The following is a 23,081-nucleotide window of genomic DNA, read 5'->3' as shown; positions in this document are numbered from 1 at the left end:
GTCTCTAAGGTGCCACAAGTACTCCTAGTCTGGAAAAGGGGATCATCCCAGCATGCCTGTCTCTGGGGAGGGAGTTCATCAGCGTGTCCTGTGGGTCAGAGTTCAGGTTGCCACGGGGATGCCCCAGGCGAAGGAGCTGTGATGAAGTGGGACTGTTCTTAATGTTTCCTCTGAATACTGTAGGGGTGCCTCAGTTTCCCCTATGCATTTCTTAAGTCTCTAGGTGGTGGGATAAGGGAGTGTAATTGTTGCAGAGCAAAGGGCCAGTGTACATAAATGACTGACACTGTCTCCTGGCAACTGATGGCCTGGGCCCTTCCCCCCTACAAGGTGGTAGCTAAAGGGTTGGAGAACAAAGGAATCAGGTAACCTCCTGGCCCGGGAAAGGGACAAAGCCCAGAGGAGGAGGGGCTGGAGGATGAGTCAGTTTTGGGCTGGCTGGGGATGTGGAGTGAAGTGCAGACATGGTTGTCTGGCTCACTGCCCCCCAAAATGGACCCATCTGAGGGGTCCTGTTCTCTGTACCTACAAGCTCTGTGTTCCTGTCATCTAATAAACCTGTTTTACTGGCTGGCTGAGAGTCACGTCTGACTGCGAAGTTGGGGTGCAGGACCCCCAGGACCTCACCTGGGCAGACTCGCTGTGGGAAGCACACGGAGGGGCAGAGAATGCTGAATGCTCCGAGGTCAGACCCAGGAAGGTGGAAGCCGTGTGACTTTCTTGCCCTGAAGACAGTCTGCTCACAGAGAGGAGACTTCACCAGAGTCCTGACTGGCTTCGTAGGGAGCAGTTCCAGAGCATTGCCCAGGGTCTTCGTGACAGTAGCTCCGTGACTCCTGGTGTTAAGGGAGGGGGTGAACGGCAAGCAAAGGGTGAGGGGGTGGATTACCCCTGAATCTGGCAGTGGTGCCTGGGGACGGTGTCACTGCACCCACGGAAGAGCACAGGGCATTGCGTGGGCCATGCAAGTAGGTTCTCTGGGCCCCCATGGGTCAGTCCCCTCTCCAGGGGAGTGGTGCAGATGGCGAGGGAGGGGAGATGGTGTCTTCTCCACATTTCAGCTCAGACAAGTGGCTCAGTGGCACAGCCCTGCCCTTGTCTGGGCTCCACAGGCCCACCCCGTGATGCAACAGGGACTAAGGGGCGCCGCTGAAAACAGCTGGAGCTCGGTTTGATTGGGACACAAGCCCACCGACCTCTGACCTGAACTGGCCCCATCTCTTGGGTTCCCCCGGGCTGGGTTTTGGGTCCCCCTGAGCTTTGTCCCGGCTGCAAAGTGAGCGTGACCCCCTTCCCTCCCGCGCCAGTTTCTAAAGTGCCAAGCTCAGTTCTAAGAGCCGGACGTGCCCCAGGGAGCGGGCTGAGCCCGTCTGGGCCCCTGTGCGGGAGGGACTCGATCAGGGGGCCACTGGGCACTTCAGGGCCCGCGAGCGAGGAAAACTTGAGGCAGGCGGAACGACAGCGGCCCGGCCGGTGCCTCGCTCTATGCTGCGGCCAGAGCCCGAGGAGGGCCGGGGCCCACGCCCCTTGCGCCCCGGATCTGGGGGCTTTCCCCCGGCACTGAGCCCAGCTGGCGGCCCGACCGGCTGCTCCGCTCTCCGCTGCCTCCGACCGGCTTCCCCGGCCTGTGAGAGCAGCAGCCGCGGAGATCCCCCGTGCCCCCCCTCCCCACTGCCCGCCCCCGCCTCGGCAGCAGCAGCTCCGCGCTCCCCGGCGTGCGTCCTGCCCAGGGCTGCCGGGACGCAGGGCGGTGGCGGGGGCGCAGGCTGAAGGCGCGGGCGATGCCGCCTGGCCCCGCACAGGAGCCCGCGGCCAATCGGCGGCGAGCGAAACGGAGCGCAGGGAGCGCTCGGGAGGCGGCGGGCGCCGGCCGGGCAGTGGCGAGCGGCGGGCTCTGAGCGAGGGGATTACGCCGCACGCTCTGCGCCCTGGGGACGGCGCCGGGGGCCCAGCGCGCCGGGGGTTTGCTCCGGCCCCGGGAGGAGCCGGCTCGGGGCTCCCCGCCGCACGAGCGCCGCCAGCATTCACGGCACGCAGCGAGGCGAGCAAAGCCCGGCAGCCGCCGCTGGATTCCAGCCTCTGGACAGCTCCCAGGTAGGAGAGGGGGCAAGCGCTGCGCCGCGCTGGTTCGGGGGCGCCGGGGGCTGGCCGCCCTCCCGCGGCTCTGCCTGATTCCCTGGCGTGGAGCAGAGCCGGGCTCCGAGCCCTGCTCCGGCGCAGAGGCATTGCTGGCCGGAGCCTTTTCCCGGTGCGGGAGGGACTCAGACCCGGCCGAAGGGAGGATGGGGGCGGGGGGTGTCAATAGGGTCCCCCTGCCGCCTCCTGTGGAGCTGCTAGGACAGCGAGCACTAGTTGAAGTGTGGCTCGGGCTGCCACCTCCCACAGGGCAGCTCCCTCTTCCCCAGGCACTCGCTCGGCGGGCGAAGGCAGGGGCTCCCCGCGGGTGGCAGGCATGCCAGTCGGAGGGCTGCACCCGTCCCGTGCCCAGCCTGAGTGACTCGTGGGCAGCTGCGGGAGGGAGCCTGGCTTTCCCTGAACTGTACATGGAGGGGGAAGCTACAGATCCTCCCAGACAAGCTCCGTGTTATGGGAGAGCCGGACTCCCTGGATCTTTCCCGGCACCCCATGGCAGGGAAGGGGTGGCATCGATCAACATAACCATGGGCACCATGATTGCAGGAGTGAGGAGGCAACTGGCCATGAAACCCCACCAACTTGCATTAGCCAGTGCCCGAGCTTCAGTCTCCCGCCCATCTGACACCACTGCCCCTCTCCGCCTCCCCCAGCTACTTGTTACAGACAGCTGCATCCCTGCAAGCAGGCAGCAAAGTTACAGCCACTCCTGCCCAAGACTTCAGTGGGTAGAACTCCAGGGGCTCTTCCCTTCCCGCCTGGGGAGGAAGCTGGGTTGTCCCGCGGCTCCCTGGAGCGGAGCTGTGCTCTGGCAGGACTCTGGCTCTGTGAGGCTTGTTGTGTGTATCAGGATGGCTCTTCATGCTGGCATGGGTGCCCCAGGGGAGGGATCAGCAAGGAACTGTCCATCACTTGCTCCCTTTCGCCTTGGGGACTTAAGGCCCTATGTAATGTCCCACTGTAGCTGTCTCCTGCCTGAGAGAGGCAGATTGTTAGAGGACTGAGGAAGGTGCTAAATATTATGGGGAAAACAAGAAGGCAAAAACTTGTCCCCTTCTGTCTCCTGCCTTGAACAGTGGATATCACTCCCTCTGGGAAGCTCACCATACAGGCCCATGCTGGCAACAGGCTCCTGCCCACATTTAGTGCCCACATCTACCCTCCCATTGGAGGAGAGAGGCGTGGAGGTTGACAGTCCTTCTACTTTCCTCTTCTATAACATGGAGGAGGGAGAACCAGCTCTCATTCTTTTGGCAGGACCCCCAGCCCTGCTCAGTATGTCTGGGCTCCATCTGTCTGTGCTATCATCATGTCCACAAGGTCTGCCCTCAGCTCAGATATGGCTGATCTTCACAATGTTGAGCACCAGCTTCCACCCACAGCACCTACTGTCTAAGTTTTTAGCAGAGTCCCTGCCCCCTTTGTGACATCACCATGCACATTCTCCCTACTCTGGCTGTCAGGTGCAGAGCTGCTGCGGGGTAATGTGCATGAGGGAGAATGTAAATATCTCAGAGAAACACACACAGCAAAATCCTCCAAAAAATCCCCCCGCCAGAGCCTCAAGGGACAGAAAAATCAGGGTGTACAAAAATTAAAATCAATGTGGATCCTGCGATTTTAGGGTCTGGCCATGATTTTTGCTGCATCTTATGACAGTTTGAATTGAATAGAAAATGGGTTTCTTTCTTGTTCCCATTGCAAGGATGCAGCCGTCACAGTGGAAACAGATGTTCGGCTGCCTGCTTAACCCAGTTTTACAGAAAACTGCCTCCAGCCAAACAATAGCTGCGGTAGAGATGGGAACTCAAACCCTGCCCCATCCACCTCATCTCAAAAAGCCAAGAGAGACACCCCTACTCCACAGCAATGATTGTGCTGGAGCTCTAAGCTTGGATGCAGGAGATCTGTCACCAGTTCCCAGCTCTGCTATAGACTAACTGTGTGAAGTTGATTGAATTTAGGAGCCTAAACACCTTTGAGGAGCTGGGCCTTTGTCCCTGGATGGAACAAAGAGGTGGAACTTTTCTCCCTCACAGGAGTTTTTTGGGAATAAATCTCTGCAGCCCTGGGAGCTGCCCAGATGCTATGTTGAAGGCTTCTGTACTAGCACCTAGCTACAGAGATGTAATATTTTCTATTCCTCGTTTCCTAGTTAAATATGTAGGTTGATATATTATTACTGTGACTGTGCAATGTGCACCATAAATTGTACAGGTGTCCAATGCAGCTGTGTTAATATTCCCGCTAGTTTCCTCTTTGTTATTTATATCATAGCAGTAATATTTATATTATGTTATAATTATAGCCTAAAGGCTCCAACTCAGATCCAGGTTCTGTTGTGCTAGGTGCTGTATACACCCCTACCGAAAGGAGTTCCTGCCCTGAAGAGTTTACTGTCTAAACAGACCCGACAGACGGGGTGGGAGAAGAAACAGAGGCTCAGAGAAATGAAGTGATTAATCTGAGGTTGTAGGTCAGGTACTATAGGATAGACCCTAAGTCCACTGATTCCTGGTTGTCCAGCGGCTTCTAGTCATCAGAATGACTTAATGGAGTGAGATGGGATATAAGCAGGAATAATGGGATATAATCAAGCAGAAAATTAGTGGGGCTGAGCACCAGGAAAAGGTCTCTAATGCTGAGGTTGTTTACACTGTGGTACAGCCTCCCAAGCAAAGTGGTGGAAATTCCTCAGTTTGAAATCCTTCTTAGATAGACTGGGCTAAGCAGTCCCAAGTACAGTCCTGCCCTGCCTCCCTGGAGGACGGGCTGGAGACAGGGAAGAGACAAGCTACTGCTTCCTCAGCTCTGGTTTACATGATAATTGTGCAAGGATAACATTTCCAGATGGGGAATAGTCTGGGCTTGATTTTTCTCTCACATTGATGTGATTCCATTCATATCACTGGGATTACTCCCACTGTATGCTGATGGAAAGGAGAGCAGGATGAGGCCCTGAAGTGTCTGTTATCACCTGGAACCACTTAAATCCTACCTTTTGTATTTAATAAAATCACTTTTTACTTATTAATTAACCCAGAGTATGTATTAATACCTGGGGAGAGGGGCAAACAGCTGTGCATATCTCTCTGTCAGTTTTCAGAGTAGCAGCCGTGTTAGTCTGTATTCGCAAAAAGAAAAGGAGTACTTGTGGCACCTTAGAGACTAACAAATTTATTTGAGCATAAGCTTTCGTGAGCTACATCCGATGAAGTGAGCTGTAGCTCACGAAAGCTTATGCTCAAATAAATTTGTTCGTCTCTAAGGTGCCACAAGTCCTCCTTTTCTCTCTGTCAGTGTTATCAAGGGCAAACAATTTATGAGTTTACCCTGTATAAGCTTTATACAGGGTAAAACGGATTTATTTGGGGTTTGGACTCCATTGGAAACTGGGCATCTGGGTGTTGGAGACAGGAACTCTTGTTAAGCTGTTTTCAGTTAAGCGTGCAAGCTTTTGGGGGATGTGGTTCAGACTTGGGTCTGGGTTTGTAGCAGGCTAGCGGGTCTGGCTCAAACACGGCAAGGTACTGGAGTTCCAAGCTGGCAGGGAAAACAGGTTAGAAGTAGTCTCAGCACATCAGTTGGCAGTTCCAAGGGGTTTTCTGTGATCCAACCTGTCACAGACATGGTACTCAGACAAGGCGCTCATGTTATTTTTCACACCAGGAAATGAAACTTTTTTGAGGGGGAGGAGTTGAGAGAGAATCCTACACAAAAAGCATTTCCCACAGCCTGCCCTATGCTGGATCCCCTAGATCTCCATCTTCAGCTAACAGCTTCTTTTCCCAAACACCCAGGATTCATTTCTCCACAAAGCCTGCAGTGAACTCAGACTTGGGCACCGTGCCATCAAACAATGCTGCTGGGGAAGGGATTGTTCTGCCCAAAAACTCTTGCTTCAGGGTCAGGTAGGAGGACAAAACTGGCTTCTTGGGAAACACAAATATCTTGGATAATTAGACAAGATGGCAGGGAAAACGAGGAAGAACAGATAAACCCAACTAGACTTGTCTTGGTTCCATAAATCTGAACACTTTCCCTCTTCCATTGTTTTTTATTGTTTTCTGCAACTGAAAACCACTCACAATAGTTTTGCTCCACGGTGACTAAATTGCCAAATGTGCCTCCTAGCAACTCTCTGGAGAGATCCATATTTACATACAAGGTGTACTATCAAAGCAATGGCAGCTAATTGAGGAGAAGGCACAGCAAGTAAATACAGATGGCTCCCGTTCAGCTGGACCTCTTCATGCCGTTGCTATCAAGCACAAAGCCAGCGCCCCTCATTCCTGGCACCTGTGAAGCAGAGAGACTTAGAACCTTGATATGGGAACGCCTGAGATGTTTGTGTGCCCCTCTGGGGAGAGGGCGATCGAGCCTGGATTCCGGCCCATCATGGTGTGTGTGGAGAATACAAAAGAATCCTTTGAATGAGAAGGAAAGCTGGAGAATTAAAGAGAAAACTGATTGCTCATAAAGGCAGCCTACAAAAAGTGCTGAGATATGCCCCTACACACACACACACACACACACAGAGCTTTGTGAAGAGCTAAGGCTAGAAAAGTCAAGGCTGCCTGGGAAGTGGAAGGGGCACTGACAGAGAGATATGCACAGCTGTTTCCCCCCCCCCCAGTATTAATACATACTCTGGGTTAATTAATAAGTAAAAAGTGATTTTATTAAATACAAAAGGTAGGATTTAAGTGGTTCCAGGTGATAACAGACAGAACAAAGTGAATTACCAAGCAAAATAAAATAAAACATGCAAGTCTAAACTTAATACAGTAAGAAGCTGAACACAGATAAAATCTCACCCTCAGAGATGTAAAATAAGCCTCTTTTACAGACTAGCCTCCTTCTAGTCTGGGTCCAGCAGTCACTCACCCCCCCACCCCCCGGTGGTTACTGTCCTTTGTTCCAGTTTCTTTCAGGTATCCTTTGGGGTGGAGAAGCTATCTCTTGAGCCAGCTGAAGACAAAATGGAGGAGTCTCCCAGGGATTTAAATAGACTTTCTTTTGTGCGTGGACACCCCTCCCTCCCCCTGTGTAGAATCCCAGCTACAAGATGGTGTTTTGGAGTCACATGGGCAAGTCACATGTCCATGTATGACTCAGAACTTACAGGTAGCAGCCATTGTTCACATGCTACCTTGAACATCCTCAGGTAGACTTCTTATGTGGATTGGAGCCTTCCAAGATCCGTTGTCCGTTAAGTGTTTCTTGACTGGGCACTTAATTTGCAAATTCCCTTCTAAAGAAGCTGCCCAAATGCCTTACTAAGGCTACTTAAAATCAAACAAGTACACAGCCAATATTCATAACTTTGAATACAAAAATGACACATGCATACAAATAGGATGAATATATTCAGTTGATCATAACCTTTGCAGAGATATGTTACATGGCATATGTAGCATAAAACATATTCCAGTTATGTCATATATACATTCATAAGCATATTTCCATAAAGCATTATGGGGTGCAGCATCACACTGCAAAGGGGAGATTGCAGTCGTTTCTTTTTCCCATTCCCAGCACCTGCATATCTGCCATTGCAGCTCTCCACGTGCCCACGCCGTGGGAGGAGCTGTTCCAGAATGAGCCACATCCCATCAATCTGGGACTGGAAATTTTCACCGAGCACCCCCAAAATCTGCCTCTGCCAAGTGGAGAGTTCCCTCCCACACCAAACCTTCCAGTAATGCTAGCCCTGGAAAGGGTGTCGGTGGAATGGGAGGAGCTGACTACGGAGCTCTGCACTCCTATGGCAGAGGCAGGTTAATTCAGGTGGGCAGCAGTAGATCAGGCTGAGGTGGAGGGAAGAGGAATACATCATGATACCAGCTCTGGACAGCCACAGAGCCGGCACTTGGATTTGGGGAGTGATATTTATGTGGTGGGGCTGGTCTATGTGCCGTGCTGGTTCTTCTCTCCCAGTGCCGCTGGATAAGAGTAGTCCCTACAGAAACCTGAATGGGTGTAAACTGCTGGAGAGCTGTCTCCACTTTCCAGTTACATCAAACAATCTGGTATCCAGCCTCGTGGCTGTTGAAAGCTGCTCTGCCTCCCTCAGGGGCTGGGGGCAGTCAGATACAACATCTCTGTGCAGAGGGAGGTGGGGAGAGAAGCAAGTCACCGGCAGCCTCCTCAACACTGCCCATGAAGACTCATGTGGAGCATAAGGCACCTGTATCTGTCTGGTGTCACCCAGATCGTAACAGCTAGAGACTGGTGCATCTATGATGCAAGAAAAAGGACCACAGTCAGCCTCAGCATAGACAGGTACAACTGCTAGTGGAACCCATTCATCCGTGTCAGCTTACAGTGGGAGTGACTCTGGGGAAGCCAGGGGAGGGTCCCACAGCGGGGCTCAAGAATGTGGGGGACTGTGAGTTAATGTAGCACATCTGCCTGTCCCCCTACATGCTGTGCCTCATGCAGTGCAGAAGGAAGGAGTGGGCTGAGCCTATGGCTGGCTGCTGAGGGAGTCAGAGGGAAGCAAGAGGAGGGCTCTGTGGGCAGGGCAGGAATGTGGCACTCTATGGGCCTTCTCTTTTCCCTGAATTTCAAACCCAACCTAACCTATCAGGTGTAAGTGTCCTTGGGCCCCTGTTCCACTGAGGAGAGAGACTGTGGGAGGGAGGGACAGAAACGAACTCATATATACTACAAATACCTTATGCAATATGCTCCATATCTAGCCAACCCTCCCTTCCCATGAAGAACCCAGACATTCATCCTCCTAACCGTGACCCACCTACCCATTATACAAACTAGCCTATGAACTGCTAAACATCCTGTGTATATGGGGCTCAAGGCTCCACCAGACCTCCTTCCACTTCAGCAAAAGACTGCAGCATCCACCACCTAGCTTTACATGTACTTCCATCCTAGACACCGTGAGCCATTCACACCAACTGTCCAAATTAGACACTGTTGTATACTGTTGGAGCTCAACAAATTAATATAGAGTAGCGCCACCTATGCTTAAGGTTCGTCCCATTATAAGCCCTTGTTTTCAGTTGCTTATAACCTGGCCAGTCTTTAACTGCTTGGGCTGAAATTTTCCATGCCAGGTGTCTACCTCAGGCTGACTTTTTTGTGTGTGTGAACATTTCAGCCTAAATGGTTCAACCATTTCCAAGAACAAGATTTGGGGAAAATATGTTGTTTTGCCCTTGTTAAAAAAAATAATCATTAGTGCTATCAGTTCCTCGATTAGCTCAAGTGGCAGAGGTCTGTCCAATGGATCTAAAGGTTCCATTACTGCTGATGAGCCATGTGGGTGTCAATATGATTCCTCAAAAAGAAAAGGAGTATTTGTGGGACCTTAGAGACTAACAAAATTTATAAATTTGTTAGTCTCTAAAGTGCCACAAGTACTCCTTTTCTTTTTGCGGATACAGACTAACACGGCTGCAACTCTGAAATATGATTCCGCAGGACAGAGTTCCTCATTTTTCAATTTGCTTTAAAAACCTAGTCTCTCTCTCTCTCTCTCTCATGCAAAACTCTCTTAAAAGAACATTAAAGTTGCAAAGCCAAGCATGCAAAAGTTAGGAAATACCAGAATTAAGGTTGCCTGTGCTTCCTTAATTTGCCTCCGCCTCCCACATTTGTATGCATTAGGATACCATCTTTAATTACATGATCAAATACTATTTTTTCCACAGGACCCTGCCTTGTTCAGAGCCCAGAACAGAGGGTGCTCACTGAGTGAACCATTGTTCAATATTTTGTGTTTGCATTACAGTAATAGAATCATAGAATATCAGGGTTGGAAGAGACCTCAGGAGGTCATCTAGTCCAACCCCCTGCTTAAAGCAGGACCAACCCCAACTAAATCATCCCAGCTAGGGCTTTGTCAATCTGGATCTTCAAAATCTGTAAGGATGGAGATTCCACCATCTCCCTAGGTAACCCATTCCAGTGCTTCACCACCCTCCTAGTGAAATAGTTTTTCCTAATATCCAACCTAGACCTCCCCTACTGCAATTTGAGACCATTACTCCTTGTTTTGTCATCTGCTACCACTGAGAACAATCTAGCTCCATCCTCTTTGGGACTCCCCTTCAGATAGTTGAAGGCTGCTATAAAATCCCCCCTCGCTCTTCTCTTCTGCAGACTAAACAATCCCAGTTCCCTCAGCCTCTCCTCATACGTCATGTACCCCAGCCCCCTAATAATTTTCATTGCCCTCCGCTGGACTCTCTCCAATTGGAGATAGATAGCTTTCTCCCTTAATTAGCTCTGAGACAGGCAGGTCAGTGACCTGCTGCTATCCTTTCTCTGCTCCACAGATTTCAAGAGTATGTGATTGACCCCCATTAGCCCTCAGTGGCTGTGACTGGAGTGGGGGGAGCATGCCAATGACTGGATTAGAGAAGGCCCAGTGTCCATGACTCTGCAATGGGAGTGAAAGGGTTGTCTAGAATTCATAATCGGTACGGGGCAAGAGGTCACCTAAGTTCTTACAGAGCAGAGAAGGTCCAGGAGGAAGTGCATAGAGTTATTGGAGGGGTCTATAGTGAGAACCAGGCTTCCCCTTTGCCTAAAGGTGCTTTGGGGAAGCTCTTCTGCAGCTAGGGCACATTCCCTGCCTTAGGCAGCAGCTGCTTCCTCTGGGTTCTCTTATCATAGAATATCAGGGTTGGAAGGTACCTCAGAGGTCATCTAGTCCAACCCGCTGCTCAAAGCAGGACCAATCCTTTTTGCCCCAGATCCCTAAATGGCCCCCTCAAGGGCTGAACTCACAACTCTGGGTTTAGCAGACCAATGCTCAAACCACTGAGCTATCCCCTCACCCTGATCTTGCATTAGATCCTTTCCATAATCCAGCTGAGACTATAACTTGCAGGGAGCCCCCACTGGGGGTTTCAGTGTCCTTCAGGCACCTCATTCTCCTGTGGAGCTTCTAATTTTTTGTGCAATGGAACTACTGCTGTCAAGGGCTGGCAAGCTGCAGCAGTCTGCAGGTTGAGCGCTTCATTTCCTGCAGAGACACAGAAGAGGGCCTGTATACTCCCTGAGCCACAGCTGCTAAGCCCACAGAGTTTACAAATGCTGCAGGCAACACCAAGGAGGTGATAAACTCCACAGGATTAATGGGAAGCTGCCTTGCAAAGAGCTCTCAGAAATTCATATCAGCACATCAAATGAGTGAAAATTCCCACCTGACCTTAATAAAAATATGCAGCAGTTCTCATCAAGGACTAATGTATAAAACAAAGGGGATTGTTTGAGTCCAAGCCATTTTGAGATCGGAGTTTACAAAACTAACTAAATAAAAATTGCAGACTTCTTGTGAGCAACACCTCAGTGAGAGTCTCAGATCCCCAGACTGCCTTGTCTGATTAATCTCCAGCATTCTAAAAAGAAATTTAAATAAAATCTTCTCCAGCTAGAGACCACAGATGAAAGACGAAATGGCAGAAAGGAGCTTTGTAGAGAAAGTTAGACAGGGAGGTGGTGGAGTGTCAAAATCAGTCCTATAATGGGAAGCAAGTCACTACAGCTCCATAATAGTACCTTTCATCTTGAAGGATCCAAAGTGCTATTCAGACTACATATACACAGCAGAGCTGGGGAATAATTCACAATGGCTAAATTTATCTAATGAAATTAGCCTCTTTTCCAGTGGCAGAATAACCATAAACACATCACCCTTTTTTTTAATGTATTCATCATTTGAAATCATTCAATGAATATTGTTCGGAATCTTTTACTCTGTGAATTTATGATGGGTATTCCAAACCTGAGCTGTGTTGCTCCGTGATGACTGGCCTGAAAAGTCACATGGCATTGTTCTGTACCTGGATTGGATGAATGCACAGCAAGTGCCACACATAATGCTTGTTTACCGCCGTTATTTGTGCACATGGCCCTGATATGTGCTGATTAGGCCAAAACCTGACATACTTACTTAGCCATTTCTCAGGCCAAACTCCCGTTGAGAACAGCCAGAGGAGTAAGCTCTTCAAGAACTGACCCTCTGTGCCAGCAAACCACAGGGACTTGACTACAAAAGGGGCACTGCACAGCCAAAGGCAGTGAATTGGACGGTTCAGTTGCCTGTGTGTGGCCCATAGCATTGTTCAGCCTGCTCAAGACTCATGGGATCAGTCATAAAGCTCCATGAAGCAGGACAGCTAATCAGCAGCCAGCTAATCAGCAGTCAGCCCCTCTCACTCTGGTGCTAAGAAGCTGAGTGTGAGGCTGGCATGGTCAATGTTGTTTTTATGTTGGGGAGTATTTGTCTGAGTCTCTCCCAGGAATCTCTCTAGCTCTTCCCTCTCCAGCCTGGCTGTCCTGCTGGCCAGAGGGCTGGACCCAGGTCTCTCCACACATCACTGCAGCATGAGACGGCTCCGAATACTGCTGTAATTAAGCCCCCTGGTTCTGTCACAGGTCTAGCCCTTGATGGTCAGCCGGGCAAAACTAAGCTTAGCTTCCACAAGGCCAGGATTTCACTCTCATTCTCTACAGCACGCCCAGGCATGGGGGCTCACTCTGGGTAAGGTGCAGCTGGAGTGAAATCACTGGAGCTGTCAGCACATTAAATCCAGTATTTCAGGGTTACTAAACACGTTTATGATACCCAGACAGGCTTTAAACCTTCCGGACTGGATCCCATTATGTTAGTTTTGCCTGTTTTAATCAACAGTTACTCTACAAAAAAGCAATAAATATTGTACTTTGTCTCAGTAACCAGTTTTGCAGGACAGGCAGGTCTCTTCTCCTTCCACCTGGTTCTGTTGGTTCTTAGAAGACCTGGACCTGAAAGACCTGCCAAGCTAGGAGCTGCAGGGCCAGTGTGCTGCAGTTTTGGGGCTCTGCAGTGCTAGTGAGTGCAGTCAGGGGCAGATCTAGTCAAATTAAAAATAATGTTTGTTACAAATGTTGCCCCTTCTACGGCTAGTGAACCCTTCTTGAACTGATCCTAGTTCCCACTCAATGTATTCAGCACACTCATTATCTTCAAATGGATTAATTTATGTGAACAATTTTCTGCCAGTGGATATTGTGTGGACTGGTGACTTAGACCATTCACTATTCCAGCGGTTCTTAAGCTGTGGGTTGGGACCTCAAAGTGGGTCACAAACCCATTTTATTGGGGTCACCAGGGCTGGCTTAGACTTGCTGGGGCCTGGGGCTGAAGCTGAAGCCTGAGTCCCACTGCCCGATGCCAAAGCCGAAGCCTGAGGGCTTCAGCTCTAGGCAGCAGGGCTCAGGTTACAGGACCCCTGCCTGGGGCTGAAGCCCTGGGGCTTTGGCTTTGGCCCCCCGTCCAGGGCGGTGGGCTCAAGCTTTGGCTTTGCCCCACCTCCCCCTGTCCAAGGCAGCGAGGCTCAGGCAGGCTCACACTTTGGTCCCCCTTCCTGGGGTCATGGAGTAATTTTTGTTGTCAGAAGGGGGCGCGGTGCAATGAAGTTTGAGAACCTCTGCACTGTTCATTATTCCTTCTGTGCGGTAAACTGACTATGTCACATGGGATTGCTTCTGCCTCCTGATTGGCTGACTGAAACTTCTGAAACATGAGGCTAATGAGATGGGTGAGGGAACACAGGTGCATTGTGCGTTTCTGAGTGTGTCTGTGCATGTGTGACTGATTGTCAATGTGCATGACTGTCAGGCAAGCAAGGAATGAGAGGGCTGCGGAAGAAGATAGATGTATAAGACCATGTTTGATAAGATGTGCCTAGGGTGACCAGATAGCAAGTGTAAAAAATCAGGACAGGAGGTGGGGGTGGGGGGGCAATAGGTGCCTATTTAAGAAAAAGCCTCCAAAATCGGGACTGTCCCTATAAAATCAGGACATCTGGTCACCCTAGATGTGCCTGTGGGTGTTACTATGCGTGTCTTTCAGTCTGTATCTGTGTATGTCTTTGTGTGCAGATGTCAGATGAGCAAGGGCTGTGAATGGTGCCTGTGAGGGAGTGATTGTGAATGAGGGCAGGGAGATTTGTGTGTGTGTGTGTGTGACTTTGTATAGGCTGGAGGATGCTTGTGTGAGTGTGCACCACTGGGACATGAAATGCTGAAACTACGAGGTAGGCAGGGATGTTACATTAAATGTTTATAGCAGCTCCTCACTTTCCGTCTAGACACAGCCATAAATGAAGGAAAGGGCTGTTAGCACGGAATCTAACTACTGAAACCAGCCCTGGAGATCTGAGCGGCCTTTTCAAGGAATTGGGAGGCTTGGGAGATTCCTTGTTATTAATATAATAATATCTAGGCTACAAACACACGACAGCTACTGCCGAGATGGGGCCCCACTTACAGTGTGGCTACCACTGGCAGTTTAGACTGGACATTAACTGGGTGCTCTCACCAAGCCTTGGTTATAATTAAGCCTTGCTTGGTTACAAAACACCGTTAAGGCCCTGCCTACTCTACATATGGCAGTGAAGACACTGTGTTGTAACTTGTGTTTGCAGTTATGAACAGGCTTTAAATGATGGTGCAGGGACACAAGTGAGAGGCAAGAAGCAGATTCCCTCTCCCTAAGTCCCTCCACCCCCAAGGACTGTGCTCTGCATGGCTTCCCAGAGAAACATATTGCTCCTGCTGGAAGCTCTGGTAGGGGACTGCCATGCAAGGTCCACGGCATATTCACGCCCTGCTTGCTAGTGCCAAGCGCACTTTCAGACAAAGAATCCTGACCCTTTAGTGTGTAGGTGGGGGAACCTCCGCCATCACAGACACAAGCTGCGGTGTGTGTGTCACGCACTGTTCTGTGGGGAGGGACGTGCAGAGGGCTGTGGGGAGAGCTGAGTGGGAATTTTCTGTCAAAATGATTGCTGTCAGGAAAACACAGTCTCTGCAGAATCAAGATTTTCAAGTTTGCTGGTATTTTTAAATTTTCCCTTGGGGCAGTGGAAATGAAATATTCCAGCCCGATTCGAAGCTTGTCAGTTTGTTGAACTGAACTGAAACATTTGATTTACAGTCAGTTTAACATAAGCTGCATCTACCTGTGGTGAAACAGTGCCTCATGGGAGTTGTGGTTTGGGTGCTTCAATGAGCTAAAAAGGAGATGTATGCCAGCCCGAAGGCCTGGCCCATAGGGGAGAACCAGAACTCCCATGATGCACCGTGGCAGCTCAGGCAGGCACTAATTGTCACCCCCACACACAGGGGGAGTGGTACGGCAGGGGGAGTTCAAAAATTAAAACAGACAAAAATACAATATCATCTATTTTTAAAAGGCTCATTATTTGTGGGGGGGTGGGGTGGGGGGGATCCTGATTTGTGCTTTTTGGCAATACTACATTTAGACAATTCAAAATTATCTTATTTTTGGAAATTTTTGTTCTACCAAAAATGTCAGTAATTCAACTTTTTGTCCCAATGTGTGAATTCCTTTGAAATGTCAGAATTTCCCACAGCTCAACTCCGGTGAGGTTCCAGTGGGAATGAGAGTGAGATAGTTCTACCAGCTCCTTTCACAATGATCTTCAAGGAATCTCCAAATGAGAACTGTTAGAGTTCTCTTGGGAAATGCACCTCTGACACCTTTGTGGCCTCCTCGAATGCACGCCAATTTGGCCTCAGGCTTCTAGTCATCACCTTTCTTAGGGCAGAGCCCTGCAACTTTCCCCTTCTAGACTTGGGCCTTATGCTGCAGACTGCAATTCAGTATGATTCATTCAGCAGTCTGAGTTTGGTTCATAGATTCCAAGGACAGAAGGGACCATTGTGATGATCTAAACCAACCCTCTGCATAACATAGGCCGGAGAACTGCCCCACAATAATTCCTAGAGCAGATCTGTTAGAAAAACGTCCAATCTTGATTTAAAAATGGTCAGTGATAGAGAATTCACCACAACCCTTGATAAAGTGTTCCAATGGTTAATTATTCTCACTTTTATAAAATTTACACCTTATTTCTAGTTTGAAATAGTCTAGCTTCAACTTCCAGGCATGAAATCATATTATATGTTTGTATGTATTTGTTATACATTTGTTCACCATGTTGATACTTACAGACATTGATCAAGTCATCCTTTACCCTTCTCTTTGTTTATACATTTATAAATAGATTGAGCTCCTTGAGTCTATCACTATCAGGCAGGTTTTCTAATCCTTTAATCATTTTCATGGCTCTTCTCTGAAATCTCCAATTTATCAAGCTCCTTCTTGAATTGTGGGTATCAGAATTGGGAATGGTCTACCAGAAGTGGTTGCACCAGGGCCAGATAAAGAGGTAAAATAAACTCTCCACTCTTTCTCGAGATTCCCCTATTTATGCATCCTAGGATTGCATTAGCCTTTTGACCACAGCATTGCACTGCAAGCTCACATTCAGCTGATTATCCACCATGATCCCCAAATCTTTTTCAGAGTTCCTGCTTCCCAGAATAGAGTCCCCATCCTGTTAGTATGGCCTACATGCTTTGGTCCTAGAAGTATTTACATTTGGCCATATTAAAATGCATATTGTTTGCATGTGCTCAGCTTACCAAGCAATCCAGATAGCTCTGTATCAGTGACCTGTCCTCTTCACTATTTACACTCCCCCAATTTTTGTGTCCTCTGCAAATTTTATCAGTAATGATTTTATGGTTTCTTCCAGGTTGTTGATAAAAATGTTAAATAGCGTAGAACCAAGAACTGACCTCTGTGGAACTCCATAGAACCACAATCATTCAGTGATGATTCCCCATTTACAATTACATTTTGAGACCTATCAGTTAACCAGCTTTTAATCCATTTAATGTATTTAAAACCATTTAAATTGTGACACTACCAGCAGTACTGTTCTCTGAGGGGCAATGACAGGGTTAACCAGTGACCAGCCAGCCTCCATCAAGCACAATACTATTAATTCAGAACAAAAACATCATAGAGAAGACAGATCATAAAACACTGAACACCTGATATGCAGGTGTAGTTTACCAGACAGTCACCCATCTTCTTTCAGGCCCTTTCTGCAGGTCTGGCACTCCTGGTCACAGTTTCAAGTCAGATCTTAGATCGAGTGTGAGATTGTGAGTGTCCCTTCTCCCAGATCAGACCTGTCTCTTTACACAGTTTTTTCTTCTTTATTTTCCTGGCCCCTTTAACAAGGTCAGTCCAGTCTCTGCTATTTCCCCAGGGCATGAAACTCCCCAGGGCTTGTTACCTGCATTAGGGATTTGCATTAATTATCCCTCAGTGCTTTTAGTTCCTCCAGGAGACATCCATCAGCTCCCCCATTGAGCCAGTAATACAATCACTAGCCAGCCCATACAGATGCATAAGGCATTTATAAAGTTGATACAATGGCTTTGAACATTCCAGGTATCCATTGCATCTGTCACCTCTCAATATAATATTTAATATTCCAGGCTTCCAAAACATCACATCTGTCACAAGAACTACTTTGGGCCACTGCTGAGTGGGATGGTTTAGCACCACTGACCACTCCATATCTAATTGCTGAGTCACCCAGTATCCCTGAGTAATCCCATGCCTAGCATTTCTGGCTTTTTGGCTCTGAGCAGCAGAAGTTTTTCAATCCTTGACTACTCTCCTGAGACTGCAGACAAGAGAGCTACTTAGTCATGAGATCATGGAAATTAGGGATGCAAAAGACCTGTAAAGGTCACCTGGTTTGTAGCTCAGGGGATAGTGCAGGATTGCTCCTTACATGGTATGCATCAGTGATTTCTGCAGCCTAGTTTTAAAGGTCTCGGGTGATGAGGCTTCTACTCCCAAATTCCATACATTAATGCCCCAAAAGCTTTTTCCCAGTTGGTTTTCTTTAAGCTTAACATTCAGGGTAAGTAGGACACCACAGGAAACATACTAATGCTCCTACGCACAGAAAGGTCTTGCCCTCATGCAAACCCCCGTTACTGCCCCAGGATAATCCTCTCATAAGGGAGACCTGGATTAGTCACCATCGTAGTGGAATGGTCCCTCCTTCTCTTTGTCTTTCTGTGTGTGCCTCACACAGGAGAAAACAGGGCCCTGGAGCTCTCCTCAGCAGCATTTATCACCTGTAGTCTCCACCATAGAATATCTGAAACATCAGTGAATGAACTGAACTCACTTTCCTGCTCCCCATTTACCAAGAAGGAAGGATGAGGAAGACACCCATGGCAGGAACCCAAGCTTTATCTCCTGCTGTTCTGTCCCACACTTTGCATACAGCCACCTGACTGGAAGAAACGAGATATTTTCCAGTCTCCCTCTCCCGTAAACTGTAAGTGCAATGTGTCTCTGTGCCCATGGAGTTCAGGAGCACTGGTGAGATGGACAATAGCCAGGAGTATTCAGGAAACCTATCTCCACTGCCAGGAGCTAGCACCAGATGTAACTACCATACACCCACATGGTCCATAACCTATGAAGCGCCCTCACTTGCGGAAACCCAGAGGCACTGCGGAAAGCTAACCAGGACCCAGAAGCCTACACTCAATTGGCATAAAATGGAGCAGATTTCAGACACCCATTTTTCACTGTAAGTTCCCAACAGGCAATGTAGCCAGGTCACAGCTACTTAGGGCCACTGAAGCAAATTGCACAGAACATGGGACCCCAACTACTCTGCTAGTGTGACCCATTGAAGCCAATGGGGTGATGCCACTGTTAAGAGCCGATGCAAAGAGCGACCAGAGGAAACCGCTTCAAGCGCACAACATGAAGTTTTATTGGGCCTTCAACACCCAAGAACAATAGTATGTATTCCTGAGTGCCATCTAGTGGCAGCTTCTCTGTTAATTAACTCTTCACATATATACAGATACAGCACACTTCTGTAACAGCCAGCAGAAGATCTGGCCCTAGCTATCCCTCCCTTACTAGCAGTTTGAGTTTTTTCTCCCCCCTTCATTAAAAGAACACCAGGGTTGCAAAAATCAGGAAATGGCAGAGTTAATGTTGAACACACACCCTTAACTGTGCCCTTGTGCCTATGCATTCCCATACAGGCTAATCACAGGATCTCATACTATTTCTCCAATGACATCTTATCATCCACTTTTCTATTGAATGATGTAGGGCTCCAACACATTCTCACTTTATTCAATTACACACTTTAAGAGATTGCCTTTGCCTTTTTCTGAGCCTCTTTTACCACTCCCACCTGGGTCTTGCCTACACTGGGAAAATATTTAGTGTTTGAATCAGAGGAAATGAACACCTTTTTAAAGAACACTTAGTGCCTAGTGTACCATGTTAGCAGGCTGCAGTTAAGTAGCACCCATCAGCTAGTGTATTTGTTGTTACTGTCCTTTATGCTCCCAAACACCAGAGCTATTTTTGCTCAAACTTTCTGAAATCACTGCCTCTCAGGCAGAAACCGGGCCTATAAAATTTTGGCATTATTAGGGACTTAAAACAGGGGAGTAGAATGCAGACATCTAGTGTGACCTTTATTTAATGATTGCCAGCCTTAGCGCTGTGGTTAGATGTTTGGCTGTGTGTGTGTGTTACCTCTGCGTGCTGCCCCAGCCCTGTGCAGAGGAGCTGTCACAGCAAACCTCGAACGAACTGCCCAATGACCACAAGATCCATTAATGTATGAAGGCACCCAGCCAGGTTTATTGTTGATGAAGCATGGTACTAGTATCCCGCAGACTCTATCGGACCACTAATACATGTATGCCCGTAACAATGGACCAGCTTAGTGAACAGTGGGACTTTTCGTTCCTCCCTAGGCTGGACACTCCCTCTGAGATACATTTTTCTACCCTGATACAAACAAGTTATGTACTGCCCCTCTGACATAGTTAGTTACTGCCCCCTGATGTGGTTAGTTATCACCCATTATCTTGTACATGTTAGTTCAATCAAAATGTCTCTATTACGTACTGGGGTCAGTGCATTCCTGTTGTCCTTGGGGAATGTTTTGGTACCATCCTTGATATCAGGATATTCTGCCACCACTTGATATCGGGATGTGTTTGCGTGAGTACTCTGTGCCTAGCACTTCTTAGGGATGTGTATTTCTGCAATATCAGCCCTGTTCTTGCCAGATTCTGTGAGCAGGTCCTGCCTCTTGCTCACTGCTTGTCTTTGCTTTATATTAGTAAAGCTTTGACTACTACTTTAGCCCAGGCCTCATGTCTCAGGCTCTCTTCCTACTACAAATGCCTTGATGAAACTGTCTAAAGCATCATAGTGCAAGTATTACACATTTGTGGATACCTCTTCCAAATCCTCTCTGAGAGTTGCCATTCCTCACTGGTTGCTCCAGGGGGGCAGAACTCTGGTTTTGGCCCTGACCACTGTGATGACCGGAGGGTTGGTAGGGCTCTACACCCACCTTCTGCCCATGGGGGAGAAAGGGATGAACCATATGGCCACCACCATCACCTGCAGCAGCAGTCTGGGGAGAGGTAGATCTCTTACCCCCACTAATGCCCCTTTATGTCTTCAGAAGGCTGGGACATAATCTGGCTTGTGCAAGGTCACACTGTGGCAGAGCTAGGACTTGAACCCAGATGTCTTGGGTCCCAGCCCAGTGTCGTAATCACCTCCTCCTCATGCAAGTGTATGTTGATGGGCAACATTAGAATATATAGAGCCTTATACTTAGAGGGTCAACTTCTTGGGGAAGGGACCATCTTTGTATTCTGTGTTTGCGCAGCACGCAGCACAATGGGTCCTGGTCCATGGCTGGGGGTCCTAGTGGCTACTGCAATACAAATAAATAAATAGTAAACAACATAATAGAAGACTGACTCCATGGAAAAGTATCATAAACCCAAACCTTTGAGGAAATATTGGCCTTACACAGCATCATGGTAAAAAGATACGAACAGCATTGTTTTCCTAGCCTAAAAAGCATGTACATTGCCTTGGTGTGTATATTGTACATGGACACACACTCTTACTTACATAAAATATACATGCCGTTGGGTGATCTCAGCAAAAATCTCCTTTGATCTGTCTTTGCAGTGGACAGTTGATGCCAGTTGTGTGCTGAGCACTTGTTCTCTTGAATTCAGAGCCAATACCTTCTGGCCAGCCACACTGACACGGCAATAAATTGCCTTGCTTTGTGCAGGACGAGCCAGGGACATGTGTTGGAAGAAAGAAAAGGTAAATGTATAAGAATGATAGAGTGGAGTGGAGAAGGATTACAGGTCTAGGGACATTTGGCTGAAGGACTGTTTGAGAGAGAGAGAAAACGGAAAATCTACTCAGTAATTGAAAATTTTTAACAAGCAGTTGGTTCTACAGCATGAAGGACCCTCTGCATGTAGTAACTGTGCAGTCAATCCAGCTAGCCAGTGACCTGAACATTCGCTAAGAGCTCGATGCTATCCGGCAGCATCACTTTGTCTCAGCTGCCAGCTGCGTCCCTCAGACTTCAGGACATTGTCCAGTATCATTATGTTTTCCATTTCCTTGAACCGTTTCTAACCTGGAATGGTTATTTTTTGTTTTAAGCTGAGAAGGCCCAAATCAGGGGGTTATTTCGAAAGGGATATTGTTCCATTTTACAGAGCACTTGGGAATGATGCATCTGTGCTGAGCCCTGGATTTGAAGGAGATTTTGTTTCATGAAAGGTTGCCTCTCTGGGGGCAGAAGTGGAGCTTTGAGTTTCTACGAAGGACGAGGAAAAGACTGAAATTCCACGTATTTATTCGGTGCAGGTTCAGACCCTAGGGAGGAGGCAGAGCAATCCTACAAGCATCATTATCGCTGTATTTCCACACAGGTTTCAAAAATTGCAGAAAGGATGACCTGCCATCATGGCAAGTGATTTTTTTAAATGAGCATCCCATTAACTAGTCATCAGCCGCAACAGTATGGAGCAATAATCTCTACTACTGAAGCACTGGTAGTCTCTTCCTGTGGGCTGTCTGCCAGGAAAACTCAACTGCATGTAGGTCAGACTCACCCACCTGGGCCAAAGAGCCAGAAGTCTCTGATGACAAGGCTATGCAAGAAAAATCCCATTTGGCAGCATTGTGGAAGTGATGCTGTGATGGGGCCAATAGCAGGACTTCAGTTCTCCCCTTAGGGAAGCAGAAGTTGGAGCATGCTCAGAGGGAAAGCACCTTCCGCAGAGGCTCTGCCTATTGGGAAGCTGATTTTTCCTCTTTGCTTGGGCTGAGGAGAGTTGTGGTCATGAGTGATGGAGGATCTGCCTGCAGAAGCCTTGATCTGCTCTTGGTTCAGGCCCTGTTTCCTCCTTAATAATTAGCAAGATGATTTGGTTGCTGTTATTTATTGTCATGTGTAAAAGATGCATACCACAGTAAGCTCTGCCCAGGAGAGGTTACAATCTGGAAGACGATTATTTAAATAAGTATGGTAGGTTGTACAGTGCAATGCTCAGACTTGGATTTTCAGTGCTATCTACTCTCATCATATTATTATCATAGGCATTGCTGCAATTTTAGGGCCTATTGAAAGGCTTTTGGGGATCACGTGAGCATCTGGTGGCAGCACAAAAATTTGGGCTGAGCTGCATTGCCCATCTCTGATCTAGGGGTTGCTGTTTTGCTTGCTGAGCAATGCTTTTTCACCCTGCTCTGAGCCATGAGAGCCCCCTTTACGCCTTTTCTGGCCCAGCATTGAGCCCAAGGCAGGGATTAGAGGATGCTCATCGGGGAGTTGCCTGGTGCACTGAAGCAGAGTGCTTGCTGCTACACTCTCTTTATAAGGTGCACCTTGCTCCTCCACCCCCATGCAGCTGGCTGGTGCATAGCGCGGTGGAGCCATAGCCCTGCCTTTTCCCTGCCTGTCCCTCTTGGTGCCATGTGACCCTGGGGTACTATGAACAGAGCAGTCTTTCTCCTTCTGTGAATGCAGAGACTGGAGTTCTGCCTGGCAGCACAAGGAAGAGCCCATGTGCCCTTCACACACTGTGCACCCACATCAGGGCCAGGCAGAATCTGGCTGTATATTTTCAAGAGCAGTGTCTTATTCTTGTGTTTTCCCAGGGTTGCAGCCTCTTCCCATGGCTAGGGAATGGCAAAACATTCCTGTTTAAACAGA

At 48.4% G+C, this 23,081-nt stretch overlaps 1 protein-coding gene across 1 annotated transcript in view; it reads left to right on the top strand.

The window, feature by feature from the left end:
* Window positions 1-1,760: 1,760 nt before the first annotated feature.
* The window catches only part of TMEM121 (transmembrane protein 121), a 180,289-nt gene continuing 158,968 nt past the window's right edge, over window positions 1,761-23,081 (top strand). The window contains exon 1 of the transcript XR_006283382.1: window positions 1,761-2,094. The gene's annotated coding sequence lies outside the window, so the exon portion shown is untranslated. The remainder of the gene's footprint in view (window positions 2,095-23,081) is intronic.

Source organism: Chelonia mydas, chromosome 8 (genome assembly GCF_015237465.2).
Source record: "Chelonia mydas isolate rCheMyd1 chromosome 8, rCheMyd1.pri.v2, whole genome shotgun sequence".
In the NCBI taxonomy this organism is placed as follows: domain Eukaryota; kingdom Metazoa; phylum Chordata; order Testudines; family Cheloniidae; genus Chelonia; species Chelonia mydas.
Note: the sequence above shows the minus strand (reverse complement) of the source record. Positions and strands in the feature narration are given on the sequence as shown.